Source organism: Anolis carolinensis, chromosome 6, assembly GCF_035594765.1.
Source record: "Anolis carolinensis isolate JA03-04 chromosome 6, rAnoCar3.1.pri, whole genome shotgun sequence".
Taxonomy (NCBI): Eukaryota; Metazoa; Chordata; class Lepidosauria; order Squamata; family Dactyloidae; genus Anolis; species Anolis carolinensis.
In genome coordinates, this window is record NC_085846.1 from 109,476,907 (window position 1) to 109,490,363 (window position 13,457).

The following is a 13,457-nucleotide window of genomic DNA, read 5'->3' on the forward strand; positions in this document are numbered from 1 at the left end:
AAGGGACACCATTTTACTACTCCATTGCATACAATGGGACTTGAGCATCCATAGAACCAAGCCCCCGCAGATACCAAAGAAAGGCCCACTGTACAGAAACTTCATAGAATGGCCTGTTATTGAAAGAATTGCCCATTTGTTCCTCTTTCCTCATTTCTATTTTGATTCAGTTTTTGATCCATGTAAACAACCTTTCTTCTTATCCCCAGGACCACTAAGCCTTTCTAAGAGTGCTTGGTAAGTAAATAGTTCTCGTTGGAAGCCCTTTGAAACCTCAAGAAAACCATGTCCCTGCTGCTTTCCTTGGTCTTCTCCAGCCCTTGAGAGTTCTCAGCAGTGCTGCCAAATAATCTATGGGAAAGCAGTGAAATGCAAGCACATTGTTCAGCAGTTTTATAAATTGGAGCTGTTAGGATTAAGTGAAAATGCAGTTTCAGAAGCCCCTTTTCTTTTCAGTTCTCATACATTAAGTTGAAGCCTTCTTGCGAGCTGCTCTATTCCCATGAATCAAGGTTGCTTTCATATGAATTTATGAAGGCACCAACCAGCAGAGTCAGATTCATTTTTTTTCAATGACAGAGGCTCAATTGCCACCTACCAGCTCTAGAAGCACACCCACACTACACAATTATGGCACTTTGATACCAATAACTACTGAAATAAAATATCTTCTCCTGAAGGCTCAAAATGTTGAAGTGTTCTTCTATTTAGTGGTGTTTGAACTGATGCCTGCTGTTTTCATGTTGTTTCCACCTCTAGTTTCTATTAAAGAAGTGAAAGAAAAGGAACACATCTACTTTAACTATTGCGGTAAAGCTTGGAAAGGCTTCTGTCTGAAAAGCAGAAGCTTAGCTGGCAAGTCAGTGAGCTAGACTGACCAATGATTGATCCAGTTCTGTAGCATGAAATAATTTTATTTTCCTCTTACCACTTGTGTGTCTCATTTCCAAAGGAGTTGGGGGTATAACAACAGCACATAAATCATGGATGACAGTCACTTTGTTCTTTCTCTAGCTCTTCAGATGAGATATTTGATCACTGAAGTGTGATTTTTGGAAAAGTAGAGATCCCCAGGAGACATGCTGCAGAGAGAGGAAGAAAAGGGGAGATTTGGCCTTGAAAAACTGTTATATGAGTTACGAACAAATTCTGTAGATGGGATTCAGAATTCTCTTTGATTGTACGTGAACTATAAATCCCAGCAACTACAACTCCCAAATGTTGAGATCTATTGTCCCCAAATTCCACCAGTGTTCACATTTGGGCATATTGAGTATTTATGCCAAGTTTATCTGGACCCATCATTATTTGAGTCCACAGTGCTCTTTGGATGTAGGTGAATTACAACTCCATAATTCAAGGTCAATGCCCACCAAACCCTTCCAGTATTTTCTGTTGGTCATGGGAGTTCTGTATGCCAGATTAGTGGAGTTCAGAATGCTCTTTGATTGTAGGATAACTATAAATCCCAGCAACTACAACTTGCAAATGACAAAATCAACCCCCCCCCCCCCCCGCCCCGGTATTCAAATTTGGACATATTGGGTACTTGTGCCAAATTTGGTCCAGTGAATGAAAATACATCCTGCAATTCAGATATTACATTGCAATACAGTTCATAACAGTAGCAAAATTACAGTTAGGAAGTAGCAACAAAAATAATTTTATGGTTGGGGGTCACCACAACATGAGGAACTGTATTAAGGGGTTACGGCATTAGGACTGCTTTAAGGAGTCAATTTCCTTTCCAAGGGGCAAATTTCTCTCACTTCCTATTATCTCACCTCTGTTCTTAACTAGGAGTCATATGTAAATTGGATGTTTGTATCTTGGGGACTGTCTGTAATTGCATTTCTTGCTCTTTGGGTTTCTTATGTTATGGCATGGTCTGAACTTTTGCTTTAGGAGATAAATGTGCAAACAGCAAAACAGAAGTCCTGCTACTTTCCAATGCTTTCACAGATAAAATCTTTTGTTTATAGTTAGAAGCATTTTGGTTAAAGGTAGATACAATAAGACTAGACCTTAGAAAATGGAGAAGAAATCTTATGGATTACAGCTTCCAGAATCCTACAGGTGCTGGTTATTGGATTCTGGAAGATGTAGTCCTAAAAGAAACTTTGGCTAGTCTGATTGCCACATGTTTAAGGGAAAACACTAGATCCAGTTTTATTTTGTTATTTTTCTGAATAGCTGAATTTCTGTAACAACCTCTAATAACAGGCCCGGGCTGTGGCACAGGCGGGAGAGCAAGCCAGCTGCTGCAATTAACTGCAATGAATCACTCTGACCAGGAGGTCATGAGTTCGAGCCCCGCTCGGAGCCTATGTTTGTTTGTCTTTGTTCTATGATAAAAGGCATTGAATGTTTGCCTATATGTGTAATGTGATCCGCCCTGAGTCCCCTTCGGGGTGAGAAGGGCGGAATATAAATGCTGTAAATAAATAAATAAATAAATAAATAAATAACATGTTTTCCTAATAATCCTGGAAAGGCTACAGGATTTGATGAAAGGTCTGCACTCTATCCCAACTGCTACTGCCCTGGCCTTGGAAGAGAGAAGAAGAGGTAGGCATAGCTCCATCATTGCTAGGAAAAAGAAGCAGATAAAAATGCCAACTGATACTGCTCATGTAGTGGAAGGACAGAAGAAGAGCCAGGCACAAGTCCATCATGACTCAGAAATAGAAGCAGATTAAAGGCTCTTCATCCATCCTAACTGCCACTGCCCTCATCCTGGAAGGACAGAAGAAGAGCTAGGCACAAGTCCACCATGACTCAGAAATAGAAGCAGATTAAAGGCTCTTCATCCATCCTAACTGCCACTGCCCTCATCCTGGAAGGACAGAAGAAGAGCTAGGCACAAGTCCACCATGACTCAGAAATAGAAGCAGATTAAAGACTCTTCATCCATCCCAACTGCCACTGCCCTCATCCTGGAAGGACAGAAGAAGAGCCAGGCAGAAGTCCATCATGACTCAGAAATAGAAGCAGATTAAAGGCTCTTCATCCATCCCAACTGCCACTGCCCTCATCCTGGAAGGAAAGAAGAAGAGCCAGGCACAAGTCTATCATGACTGAGAAATAGAAACAGACTGAAGGTCCTTCTTCTATTCCAACTGCCACTGCCATCATCCTGGAAGGAGAGAAGAAGAGCCAGGCACAAGTCCATTGTGACTGGGAAATAGAAGCAAATTAAAGGCTCTTCATCCATGCCAACTGCCATTGCCCTTGCCTTTGAGGAAGAGAAGAGCCAAACAAAGTTATTTCATGCCTAGGTCTGGAAGCAAACGAAAGGCTTTCCCTCCATGGCAATTGCCACTGCCCTCATCCTGTAAGGAGAGGAGAAGAGCTAGGCACAAGTCCATTATGGCTGGGAAATAGAAGTAGATAAATAACCATCCCTCCATGCCAACTGCCACTGCCTTTGCCTTGGAGGGAGAGAAGACGCAGGCAAAGTTCTGCCATGTCCAGGCCTGGAATCACATGAAGACTTTCCCTCCATCCCAACTGCCACTGCCCTGGCCTTACAGGAAGTGAAGGGCTTAATCACCCCTCACACTACTATCCTCTTTTCCTTTTGTGTCATGTCTTCATTAGATTGTAAGCCTGAGGGTAAGACGCTGTTTTGTTGTTCTTTTACTTATCTAGTATCATGTACAGTGATGGTGCTATATAAATAATTTAATACCATCATCATCGTTATCGTCTTCCCAATTGAAAAAGAGATTTTCCACAGAATGCCTCGTGAGAATTGCAGTTCAGGCCCTGATCAAGAACCCACCCGCACTTCTGAATGCCCATCACATTTGTCCACCTCTCCTCCTTCCTCCCCACCTCCTTTCTTGTAGCCAGGCTCTTCAAGGAATGCATTCTGCATTTTAACTAACTTTTACATCATCGGTGCCAAGCAACGGTCTACTCTGAAGGACGGCTGGCAAGCGTCATCTGCCCGACAGCTGACACACTGATGCCACATACTGACAATTATAGGGCAGAAGAAAGAGGTAGGAGAGACAGATCTTCAGAGTGAGTGAGAAAACAAGTTTCAAAGTCCTCCTCCTTCTTTTAATTATTTTTTAAAAAAGCAAATCACCCTAAATGCTGATGGAACATCCAGGCATGACATAAAAAGTCACTCAGGAGATCATTGTTGTGTGCCTTCAAGTTGTTTCTGATTTATGGGGACCCTGAGGCAAACCTAGTGGCAAGATTTAGTCAGAGAGGGTTTGCCATTGCCTTCTTCTGAGGCTGAGACAGTGTGACTTGCCTGAGGTCACAAAGTTAATTTGCATAGCCAAGGAGGGATTTGAATGCTGCTCTCCAGAGTCATAGTCCAACACTCAAATTACGCTGGATCATGCAGCTGTTCTAAAGGGATGCCCCCATCTTGGTCTAAGTTTCAGAGAGCAAAGAACTAGCCAATCTGGGATTTTCAGTTACTTTCTTTCAGCTCCGATTTAGAGGAAACGGAAGCCCCTTATTGCAGCTGGAGACACATTTAATGAAGCTGTTTCCCCATCTCTGGATGAGTATCACTCAGTAGGTGCCATCGCATCATGTCCTAATGATAAGATCTACTTGACAGGGAAAAACACTGCCTCAGGCTGTGGCAGTGGGCCTCTTTAATTGAAAGTATTTCAGCTGAGAATGCAAAGAGACCCACCTGGGATACTTCAAATCTATAATCCTTCATTCCAGATCCTGTAGTGAGTGGAGGTATGGGGGGGGGGGGGGTGTTGTGGTTCAGCCTTTGATCGTTCTTGCACCTCATCTCACTGGGGATTCTGGGCCTGCAGGCCAGTAGGACAGTCAAGAGATTTTAGGCCCTGAAAATGAGTGGTCTCTGTCTGAAGGCTACATTCCAGAAAGGCAGTTCATTAGAGAAGCAAGGTCAGATACATCTGGTCATTGACCGTAATAAAAGTTTACATTACATTACAAGGTCAGACACAGAACTGAGCTCAGAGGAAGGAAGCCAATGTCCAGGTGCACAGTTTAATGAGCAGTTAGATAGGAGAGTTATGTTTCATCAACATGGAGCTTCTCAGGAGAGAGTACTAAGGTCAAGATGCCTATTAACCGAAAAGTCCTCATTACCCTAACAGCCCTTATCAAGTTCCCAGGGCAGAGACCATGATTTTCTCTCTATAGAACAGTGAACTATTCCATCAGTCTGGGCAATGTTGGTGACTGAGAATAGAACTTATGCCATGTCAAGTTTGGTAAAGGATTTCGAGTTCCATGTTTCCTTTGTTCATGTTTCTAAAGACTGTTCCCGAATTTCATGTTTGGATTTATCCTGCTTTTGTATTCCTGGTTTTTGATGCTACTCATGTACTTTGACTTTTGTGGATTATTCCTGATATTTGAATTTTGGATTTTTATACTATTTTGCTGAATTGCTTTTCATTTATAATCTTCAATAAACTGCTTTTCTATTTTACCTTGGAGTGGAGTGTGTGTTAAGTTCAGAGGGGGTTTCCAGCCTTGGAGCACAACAGGTGGACTAGATGACTTCAAGGGTACTTTCCATTTCTATACATCTATGACTCTATAACCTTTCCAGATTATAAAAATAATGCCAGCCATGCAAGGCATTGATGACACTTGGAGGTGAATATTTCACTTTTTAAAAAACAGAACTTAACTTTCTCCAAATTTGCCTCTGAAACAGAAGGTCAAATTCCTGTTTAGAGTGATGAGTCCTGAGTTTTAAGCCCATCCCTTTCTCAAGTCGAAAAGAGAGCTTAGCATTCATTTCCCAAATCCATATTTTGAGTTGAACTTTTTCCCCAGGCAAATAAATACCGATGTGACCTTTTAATCTTCCGAATAGTACTTGGTAATTAGTACCATACCATGGAAGGAACCATTTATGTAAGTGCGCTGGGAAATTCTGACAGTGTTTGCCATTCATTTGGAATCTGAGAAAGTTATCCAGATATCTCGATGGAAAAGTAGCTGTCTTGCCAGCTATACAGCAAACTAGCAAGAAGCAGTCTCAGCTGAACTAATTTGTACAGATTTTTATCAGGCCCAGCAATCCCGAAGCTTCTTATCCTTGCTTCATATCTTCAACTCCTGCAGAAAGGAAATGAAAACAGTACAGGCATCAAGGTAATTTCAACAGTAGGACAAAAAACAAAAAACAGAAAAAGCCTGCTTTGGGAGAATATAATCATGTGAGTTATAGCTTTACTAGCTCTTTAGTTTCTCTTGCCTTAGGGAAAAGGTAATGGTTTCCCCCGGACATTAAGTCTAGTAGTGTCCGACTCTGGGTGTTGGTGCTCATCTCCATTTCTAAGCCGAAGAGCTGGCGTTGTCCATAGACACCTCCAAGATCATGTGGCCAGCATGACCGTTACCTTCCTACCGGAGCAGTACCTATTGATCTACTTACATTTGCATATTTTGAACTGCTAGCTTGGCAGAAGCTGGGGCTAACAGCAGGAGCTCACCCCTGCTCTCTGGATTCGAACTGTCAACCTTTCGGTCAGCAAGTTCAGCAGCTCAGTGGTTTAATCCACTGTGCCATCGGGGGCTCCTTTAGTTTCACAACCTCTTTAGCCTTCCCTGCCTTACCAAACTACAATTCCCATGACTCCACAGCATTAAGCTAGGCAGTTCTATAGTATAGATCAGGCCTGGGCAAACTTTGTCCCTTCAGGTGTTTTGGACTACTGGCTGTTAGGAATTGTGGGAATTGTAGTCCAAGATACCTGGAGGGCCTAAGTTTGCCCATACCTGGTGTAGATGCATTCAACAAGCTCTGATCTAAACCAGATGCTCTCTCACATCTCTTTCCCTCTGGGTGGGCCTTTGCAGCTTAGTTTGCTAGCAAAATTGATTGAAATGTGCAACCTTGGTAATTAATCACCTCCCTGTTACATTTTCTTTTCAAGTACACAAACAGCTAGTGGGAAGCTCTTTCTCTTAATAAATCACAGCAGAGGAGGTGGCATTGAGCTCACTTTTGGCTAATAGTACTGTACCTGAGAAGCCCACCTTTTTCATGCCAAAAAGGTACCTTAAGCAGGAGGCTGCTTGCTTCAATGAGCCTTGTTAGGCTTTGAATGGGTGGAAAGCCAAGTATTCAACATGCTTTACCTACCAGAATAGTGTCCAGGGAGGACATATTTATTAATTCAGGCTGGAATGTAGCCAGTGAAGAGGACAAAGGGTCATTATGATTGAGGAGAACTGGCCAGAAAGATCCTTTTGAAGCCTCGAGGACAAGACGAGGCTTCCTATCGCATCAGAAAACGGCATTTTGTGGCACCCCTTAAGAAAGATTCTTGGAGGAAAACATCATAAAAGTAACCTTTCCAAGCATATTGCAAGATTCCTTTGCATCTCCTTTCTTTTTTATACTGAAAAGACTATCACGGCTGTCTCTGAAAACATTGTTCATTCTTATTCAACAGATAATGAACTATACAACCACATAGACCAAGGTGGGTGTATTCAGTGATAGGGATCACTTTTCTACTTATATCCCCTGTGAGCTACAATTTCTATCCCACCAAAGAACCAAAATATCTCAATTTCATTCCATTTCTGCTCCAAAATGGCTACCAAATGTGATGGTCCATCACCTCCTGTCACCATTTTGGTGAAAAACATATATATTTGAACACAGGTGTTCTGGGTGAGTTTGGTAACTAGGGAATGGGCCCCCTCCTTTGCATAATTTGGGGGATTTATAGTCTCCCACCCCATTGATCTGCAATATTGTTTTTGCAAGAAAACGAATCTTATGAAATACTTCTTTCCTGAAGTTTTCTGGCACTCAGGAAAGGACAGAGTGAAAAACCAAATTGCTCAGCAAAGTAAATACACAATGAAACAGATGGGCTGTAGGCTTAAGACAGGCAAATAGAAATTATTTCTTCACAAAGGGCCCAATTAATATATGGAACTCACTCCTACAGGATGTGTCAATGGGCAACGCTTTTATGGTGTGGGGGAGACACAATTTATCAATAGTTTCATAAATAGCCATGTCACATATCAGAAATAATGGGCTACAAATAATAGTGATCCGTAACAAATTACTGGGCTGTTTTTTCTTTGTTATGTACAGAACTACCTTTCCACAGAAACAGAATGACTGGGAACAAAATTATATTCTGGAGGTGTGTAATGAATAGCATTGTATAGGACAACTAGCCATTTTCATGGCAATGCAGCCATTCCAGATTGAAGGGAGCTGTCCAATGTGCTGGACGTGAATGCGGCAGGACTTGAATGGTGCTGAGCTTGAATAGCGCTATGCAAGCTATTGAACCTTCAAGCCTATGATAAAGAATTATTTGAAAACATAGAGAGGCCTTGCTTGCACTAATGGTTGGTGCCTTTCATTTCATTGGGGCACTAAATCCATCATGATTTTTCATCCAGATTTTTAAAGAAGTCATCCCAGGTCCTGGAGCTAATTTGGAAATAGCGATCCAGACCTGGGTTGGATGCTTTGGTTTTAAAGCCAAAGTGCATATCTTGACCCAATGTATGGAAACTAATAGTCATTGCAGGAGAAATACTGAAGAAGACCACTGTATATTGAGGAGATAAGTTTGGTGTCATAATTGTTTCTATCTATTCCCCTAAAAACGTTAAAACTATCTGTAAGCTCTTTTTTTTTTTGCAAAATATATATATTTTGAAGTTAGTTTTAACTGGGAAAGTATTAACCTTGGAATGTGGGAAGATTAAGTTTAACTCTCCTTCATTCAGTGCTGCTTACCTGGATACTGTCGACTTGTTTATTTTTTCAGGCAGCCTGTCATTTACGTGATTTACAATGAAAGCCAGTGTTTGAGTAACTATTTTTCAAACTGTATTTTCTTACATCCTGATAACATGTATTTAGTATGTTCAGCAACATTCAAAGCACCTTTCAGGCTGTCATTATTACTTGTCAGTTGTGACATTTGGCACTTTCCTCCATCAAATTGTCATTGCATGGAAAAAGGAACATTCATCTCCCCAGGTGGCAAAAGGTCGGTTAAGTTGCTTGCTACAATACCTTGAACTTTAAAGGATCTCTAATCATATCTTCCCAATGTGCATGGAACAAAATGAACAGAACAAAAGCTCTTTGTAATACAGGCTTACAATCCTAGGCTGCTCTGTCCTTCCGCAAAGTGCTACTGAATACAAAGAATGAACAAATTGCAGGAACATTGTGAAGCAGTTTCTTTACCCAAAAGGCTTGGAATGAGGACACAATTCTGAGAAACAAGAAGAGTCTTTTAGGAATCCTCATGACTTTGACCTTGTGTGGGCCAGGGAGCAGGACTCTATTCTCACCATCACTTGAGTGCAAATGGCTTGTACCAAGCATCAGGCTACACATCCTTTCCCTTAGAGCTAGTGTTTAATGTTGGCATATATTATCCAAGCCAAACTTTGACCCTGCAGGTGTTTGGACTTCAACTCCCACAATTCCTAACAACCTATTGGCTCTTACCTTTCCTTCTTTCCTTTTCCCAGTGCAATGCAAGGAGAATTCCTTCTTCATGAAATTAAATAAAGATACTACGTTTAGTTTGTGCAAGACTAAACCACAGGGGGAGATGGACTCTCTGTATGAGATTTCATGAGCTGATTTGCCTCTTGCTGTAGACATTAAGTACTGTTTATTTATTTATTTATTTATTTATTTACAGTATTTATATTCCGCCCTTCTCACCCCGAAGGGGACTCAGGGCGGATCACATTATGTACATATAGGGCAAACATTCAATGCCCATAAACACATCGAACCGAGACAGAGACAACAGACAGACAGACACAGAGGCAATTTAACCTTCTCCTGAGGAGATGTTCGATTCTGGCCACAGGGGGGAGCAGCTGCTCCATCACCCACTCTGATGGCACTTCCTCACTTCCTCATTCCAACGTTGTAAATTAGTTAAACTTGCCTCCCCACTTTTATAAGTGGTACCTTATTTCCTACTTGATAGATGCAACTGTCTTTTGGGTTGCTAGGTCAGCAACGAGCAGGGGCTATATTTTATTTTTAATTGACGGGTGCTCACCCCACCACGGGCTGGCCTCGAACTCATGACCTCATGGTCAGAGTGATTTATTGCAGCAGCTGTTTACCAGCCTGCGCCACAGCCCGGCACACAAGAAGGACAGAAGAGCAGCCAAGGCAACTCTATTGTTCTTTGGTCTTAGTAGCTGTTGAGAGATCCTCCCTTCATTCCATTGCTATGGTTCTGGCTTCCGAGGGAGAGGAGATCAGGCCAGTTGACAGTAATTGTATTGCTAGATACAGACTCAAGCTGAGATTTCCTTGGTTTTAGACCTGCCATTCCAGCCACTACACCATACTGGCTACAAAGCTTCCTCGATGTAGGCTCATATGGCTATGATTAAGCCCTTTCTAGTGTCCACAAGCCTTGGTCTGCTATATTCTCCCTGACACCACATATTGATGGATGGTTTCTATCTCGATCTTGAGTTTGTCCTCACCAAGGTGAGCAACATCTCAAAAATGAAATCCTTCCAGTGCTGGTCCTGAAGTTTCCATTAGTCCCTTGCCTCATCTTCCAGATGTTCTGAATTCTGAAAACAAAGGCTTAAATTGAAATAAATCCAGATTAGAATAATCTATGAAATTATCAGGACTTTCATACATGCTCACTTACTATTTAGCAATTGATAAAAATGGGAGCCCCGGTGGCGAACTGTGTTAAAGCACTGAGCTGCTGAACTTGCAGACTGAAAGATCTCAGGTTCAAATCCTGGGAATGGAGTGAGCGCCCGCTGTTAGCTACAGCTTCTGCCGACCTAGCAGCTTGAAAACATGCCAATGTGAGTAGATCAATAAGTACCGCTCCAGCGGGAAGGTAACGGCGCTCCATGCAGTGATGCCGGCCACATGACCTTGGAAGTGTCTACGGACAACAGCAGCTCTTCGGCTTAGAAATGGAGATGAGCACCAACCCCCAGAGTTGGACATGACTGGACTTAACGACAGGGGAAATCTTTAACTTTAAAAAAAAAAGGTTGATTGGGACTTGCAATTAGATGTAGGGCTAATAGCTTGGATTAGAACTTGGAAATGTTATTTTGGATTTTTTCGGGGAGGTGTGATCCCAAAAAGTAACTTTTACAAGGTTTGGACCAGTTTGTCGAACCCTGTCTTTATCTGAATAATTCCTTTCCACACTCTTGATTCCAATATACTTTTTCTTTTATAGTCATTGAGGCATTTAGGTTCCATACTGGAGCAACCGAGCCATGCTTCAGATTGTGTGTGGGCAGGAATGGCTTGTCCATCATCCCATCAGGCAGTCCTCTTCCCTTGGCTTAATCCTCCAGAAAGCACTGAAGCACTTTAGGCTCTGCTTTTACAATACCGGAACAGCAAGTGGCCCTCAGCCCCCCACTCCCCATTGCCTTGCCGTTTGCAATGATCGCAGAGTCCTTGGGATCAAGGAGGATTTTCTCTCCATTTTATTACACACTTAAAGGGAAGCAATGCAATTTTATCCTTCCACCAGCATTTTAAAAGCTGCAATCACTAGACAGAATCCTATTGGCTAGCCACAACTACAGTGGACTTGTTCAGTTTATTCTTGGTCAACACATATCTAAAGCCTATCGAAGCAATAGGTCTCTGCTAACTGAAGACTTACAAGAGGATTCAGCTATATCACTGCTGATGAGAGGCTTATGAAATATTTGCCTTAATAGCCCATCTCCATTGGAAATAAATCCAATTTATTTTTGGTAAACATTAAGACTTTCTAAAGAGAGTGTTGTGTTATTATTTTGTTCTGGGTTGACACAACAGTTGAAAATGTCAGCAATAGGTTTTTATCTTCAGCTAGAATCTTGTTAGTGAGTCCCAACAAGAGTAAATCCAAAATGAGTCAATACATAGGTAAGACATTCATTCCATGACTCTGCTTTAGTCAGGGCATAATAGGACTTCATCTCCTGCACTCCAGTTTCATTCATTTGTGTTGAAGAGAATGGAATCCCTTCTGTCAATTGAGTTTGAGACAATTGTCCAGAACCCCACCAACTATTTGGAGACTTTTGGAGCTTTGAGTGCCAGCATATAAGAAAGGCATCAGCTTAAGCTCACTTCCTTTTGTGATACTATTTTCTTGGAAGAACTGCTATATCAAGGCTTCAAGAGTGCATAACAGTGCGTAGTTTGCATTTCTGCCTTTAAATATCTTTTTTTTTTTTAACCATAAGCATTGATTGTTATTCTAGGTTAGCTAGTGATGTAGCTTAGTAATGTCTCTCAGCCTGCCCTGTTCCCAACTTACCAGGCAGCAGCTCTTGGGTTGTGACTCAGCTATGAATGCATAAATCTGGATTATGCATGCATGACTGAGATTGTGAATTCCAACCATAATCTCTGAGCGGAATCCAGAAAAACAGGTCACTTTCTCCAATCACTTAATATGAGCAAGTGAAGTACAAGCATGCATGGACCAGATTCCACAGAGTGGAGTCAGCTTCAAGTTTTAGCCTGAACATTAAAGGATCTGCCCAACGTGCTGAATCTAAGTGAGGATAAGTTTCAGCACCATTGATAGCTCTATTAACGCTTTGCTTTTTTGAACCTTATTTTCAGATAGGGTTCAGAGCCTTGGGTGGTTCCTTTGAGTTCAGACTAAAATTCAAAATAATGTTCAGATCTCTCAATACCATCCCATTTCCTATAGGAAGAGATACTCATCTAGAACCAATCGTCCAATATCCAATTTGTTTTTAACCCAAAATGGAAAAAGTGTTTCATACCAGAGTTGGATACTTAAGAAAAAAAAGAGGATAATTCCTGCCCCAGCATTACAAAGGAGCAGCACATTGTGTTGTCGAAGACATTACTGGCTGGAATCACTGTGTTGCTGTGAATTTTCCAGGCTGTATGGCCATGTTCCAGAAGCATTCTCTTCCGATGTTTCACCCACATCTATGGCAGGCATCCTCAGAAGTTGTGAGGTCTGTTCGAAACGAGGTAAGTAGGGTTTATATATCTATGGATTGTCCAGGTTGGGAGAAAAATCTCTTGTCTTTTTGAGACATGTATAAATGTTGCAATTGATCACCTTGTTTAGCATTGAATAGCCTTGCAGCTCCAAAGTCCTTTGCTGAACGTTTGCTTAGGATGCCTGCCTAGATGTGGGTGAAACATCAGGAGAGAATGCTTCTGGAACATGGCCATACATCCCAGAAAACTCACAGCAACCCAAGGAGCATATTGCCTTCAAAGAATAAGATGAAAGGAAACCATGTAAACAAACTGAAGGGAGTCACTGAGAAAATCTGTTCCAAATTATTCTTGTTGAATTCTGTTTGGAACCTTCACCAAAAGAACTGACTGTGAATCAGATGCTGGCAGGGGAAGGAAGTGCTATCTGCGTTCCTCATCTAAAGCATCTGGGATATAGGACAAACATGAAAAATGTTACCATTCGTTGAGC